The sequence below is a fragment of the Salmo salar genome, chromosome 26 (genome assembly GCF_965601325.2).
Source record: "Salmo salar chromosome 26, fSalSal1, whole genome shotgun sequence".
NCBI classification, from domain to species: Eukaryota; Metazoa; Chordata; class Actinopteri; order Salmoniformes; family Salmonidae; genus Salmo; species Salmo salar.
In genome coordinates, this window is record NC_138316.1 from 2668728 (window position 1) to 2673339 (window position 4612).

Sequence of the window (4612 nt, forward strand, 5' to 3'; positions counted from 1 at the left end):
GTGCAGTTGCAAAAACCATCAAGCGCTGTGATAAAACTGGCTCTCATGAGGAGTGCCACAGAAAAGGAAGACCCAGAATTACCACTGCGAAAGAGGACAAGTTCATTAGAGTTAACTGCACCTCAGATTGCAGCCCAAATAAATGCTTCACAGAGTTCAAGTAACAAGACACATCTCAACATCAACTGTTTAGAGGAGACTTCGTGAATCAGGCCTTCATGGTCGAATTGCTGCAAAGAAACCACTACTAAAGGACACCAATAAGAAAAAGAGACTTGCTTTGGCCAAGAAACACGAGCAATGGACATTAGACCGGTGAAAATCTGTAGTTTGGTCTGATGAGTCCAAAATTGAGATTTTTGGTTACAACGGCCGCGTCTTTGTGAGACGCAGAGTTGGTGAACAGATTATCTCCGCATGTGTGGTTCCCACCGTGAAGCATGGAGGAGGAGGTGTGATGGTGTGGGGGTGCTTTGCTCGTGACACAGTCAGTGATTTATTTAGAATAAAAGTCACACTTAACCAGCATGGCTACCACAGCATTCTGCAGCGATACGCCATCCCATCTGGTTTGCACTTAGTGGGGCTATCATTTGTTTTTCAACAGAACAATGACCCAAAACACACCTCCAGGCTGTGTAAGAGTTATTTGACCAAGAATGAGAGTGACGGAGTGCTGCATCAGATGACCTGGCCTCCACAATCACCAGACCTCAACCCAATTGAGATGGTTTGGGATGAGTTGAACCGCAAAGTGAAGGAAAAGCAGCCAACAAGTGCTCAGCATATGTGGGAACTCCTTCAAGACTGTTGGAAAAGCATTCCTCATGAAGCTGGTTGAGAGAATGCCAAGAGTGTGAAAAGCTGTCATCAAGGCAAAGGGTGGCTACTTTCAAGATGTCACGCTTGTCGTCGGTGAAAGAGGACCAAAACGCAGCAGGTAAGTGCAGGCTCATCTTGACGTTTATTTATTTTCAAAATGAATACCAAAATAACAAAACACTAGAACGAACGAACAACAACAAACAGTCTGGCAAAGCATAAGGCTCAACACAGAACAATCACCCACCAATAACAAACACAAACACACCCTCATATATGGGACTCTCAATCAAAGGCAGATAGACAACACCTGCCTTCAACTGAGAGTCCCAACCCCAATTAACCAAACATAGAAACAGACATACTAGACAAAATCATAGAATACCTGAAAACCAAACAGTGCCCAAAAACCCCGGAATACTTAAACCAAATGCCCCTTCAACAAAACACACCACCCCGAACCACATAAAACGAATACCCTCTGCCACGTCCTGACCAAACTACAATACCAATTAACCTTATACTGGTCAGGACGTGACAGTACCCCCCCCCCCCTTAAAGGTGCTAACCCCGGAAGCACCTTAACAAAAATAACCCCAAGCAACACCAAAAAGAAAAATTCCCCCTTACTAAAGGGATTGAAGGGAGGGTGGCTGCCGTCAACGACGGCACTGTGCTACACCCCCCCTCCCCAACCCACCTATCTCTGGAGGTGGCTCCGGCTCAGGCCGTTCCAGGCTGCCGGGGCAGTCTGGCAACTCGGGACAGTCGGGGCAGTCTGGCAACTCGGGACAGTCGGGGCAGTCTGGCAACTCGGGACAGTCGGGGCAGTCTGGCAACTCGGGACAGTCTGGGCAGTCTGGCAACTCGGGACAGTCTGGCAACTCGGGACAGTCTGGGCAGTCTGGCCACTGCGGCAGTTCAGGGCAGTCTGGCCACTGCGGCAGTTCAGCGCAGTCTGGCCACTCCGGCAGTTCAGGGCAGTCTGGCCACTCCGGCAGTTCAGGGCAGTCTGGCCACTCCGGCAGTTCAGGGCAGTCTGGCCACTCCGGCAGTTCAGGGCAGTCTGGCCACTCCGGCAGTTCAGGGCAGTCTGGCCACTCCGGCAGTTCAGCGCAGTCTGGCCACTCCGGCAGTTCAGCGCAGTCTGGCCACTCCGGCGATTGTTGACTGGCGGCCAGCTCCGGCGACTGTTGACTGGCGGCCAGCTCCGACGACTGTTGACTGGCGGGCAGCTCTGACGACTGTTGACTGGCGGGCAGCTCTGACGACTGTTGACTGGCGGGCAGCTCTGACGACTGTTGACTGGCGGGCAGCTCTGACGACTGTTGACTGGCGGGCAGCTCTGACGACTGTTGACTGGCGTGGCTGGGTTTACGCACTTGAAGGCTAGTGCGTGGAGCGGGAACAGGACGAGTCGGACTGTGAACACGTACCACTGGCTTGGTGCGGGGAGCAGGAATGGGCCGGGCCGGACTGGGGACACGCACCACTAACTTGGTGTGGAGAGCAGGGACGGGCCGGACAGGACTGGGGACACGCACCACTGACTTGGTGCGGGGAGAAGGGACGGGCCAGACAGGACTGTGAACACGCACTGGTGAAATGAAGCGTGGAGCTGGTTTAGCCACTCGTCCTGGCTGGATGCCTATCCTAGCACTGCATGTGCTGGGCATGTCCACCGGACGCACCGGGCTGTGCGGGCGCACTGGCGACACAGCGCGCACCTCTGCATACCATGGCTCCTCCTCCAAATCTTCCCTCAGCAGGTCCTCAATCAAACGCCTCATCTTCGTCTCCTCCTCCGCCGTCATCCCCCACGAGAGCAGTGGTCTGGGCTCTTCCTCTGCCCTTCCAGACCACCCCATTAGCCCCCCCCCAAAAAAATCTTGGGGGTATCTTCCGGGCCTCCTCGACCGCGGCCTGCGACTCCGTCCACCGGCCTGCTTTACCTTTTCGACCTGGGAATCCTTCCGCCAGGGTCCTTTCCCCGACATGATCTCCTCCCAGGTCCAGAACTCCTTCCCCTCGCGAGCCCATCTCTCGCGAGCCCATCTCTTGCGCTCCTTATCCTCCCGCTGCTTGGTCCTGGTTTGGTGGGTGATTCTGTCACGCTTGTCGTCGGTGAAGGAGGACCAAAACGCAGCAGGTAAGTGCAGGCTCATCTTGACGTTTATTTATTTTCAAAATGAATACCAAAATAACAAAACACTAGAACGAACGAACAACAACAAACAGTCTGGCAAAGCATAAGGCTCAACACAGAACAATCACCCACCAATAACAAACACAAACACACCCTCATATATGGGACTCTCAATCAAAGGCAGATAGACAACACCTGCCTTCAACTGAGAGTCCCAACCCCAATTAACCAAACATAGAAACAGACATACTAGACAAAATCATAGAATACCTGAAAACCAAACAGTGCCCAAAAACCCTGGAATACTTAAACCAAATGCCCCTTCAACAAAACACACCACCCCGAACCACATAAAACGAATACCCTCTGCCACGTCCTGACCAAACTACAATACCAATTAACCTTATACTGGTCAGGATGTGACACAAGAATATAAAATACATTTTGATTTGTTTAACACTTAACTGGTACTGTATTTCAGACCCCAACAGAATTGTGCAATCCAGGTGTGCAAAGCAAAGCTCTTAGAGACTTACCCAGAAAGATTGTACAATCAAGGTGTTTAAAGCTCTTAGAGACCAAGAAAGACCCAGAGCTGTAATCACCGCCACAGGTGTTTCTACAAAGTATTGACTCAGGGGTATGAATACTTACAGTACCAGTCAAAAGTTTGGACACACCTCCTCATTCAAGTTTTTCTCTGTTTTTACTATTTTCTACATTGTAGAATAATAGTGAAGACATTAAAACTATGAAACAACACATGGAATCATGTAGTAACCAAAAAACTGTTAAACAAATCAAAATATTGTTTATATTTGAGATTCTTCAAAGTAGTCAGCCTTTGCCTTGATGACAGCTTTGCACACACTTGGCATTCTTTCAACCAGCTTCACCTGGAATGCTTTTACAACAGTCTTGATTTCCCACATATGTGCCCGACTGCCTTGATTCGGCCTTATGTAGCAACATTTGAAAGTGTGTTTTTTACATTGGATAAAAGCAAAGGCACAGAGCTACAAAATTGTATATCATACACTGCATTTGCGGAACAATGGGAAAGCTATTGTGCTTTGATTTGAGAAAATGGCTTTTGAATCTTTTGGTACCTACTGGAGAGCTCTTCTTTGTCTACAACCATTCAGCATCGTTCACACCCTCTTAAGCTTTAGCCCCACCAATCTCTTGAAGTGTTCTGTCCTAACAACAGCAGTCAAGCATCCAAGCTAACTGGCTAACATTGGCTAGCTTGCTAGCTACTTCCAGACACAAATTAGAGAACATCTCACTGACCCTTTTACTCACCCTAGCAGAGCTGGTTAGGCTGTTTTTATGTTATCCAAAGGGTTGATTACTGCAACTGGGCTGCTGGCAACAATTTACACTTTTTTGTCAACGTTTACTGACACCGACCATATTCACCGGGTGTTGAGTGTTTGTAAATTTGTCAGTTATTCTGCGCTCTGGCACACATTTGAGTGCTCTAAAATAGGAGTTGATAGCCAGAGTGAATTTACCAGCTACTTCTATCAACAGTTGTAGCAGTGTCATTCTATTGAAATGGTTACTTGCATAGTGGAGTCTTTTGTTAAGACAATGAACCATCATCCCAACTCATGACGTTAATACCCTGCATGAATCTGC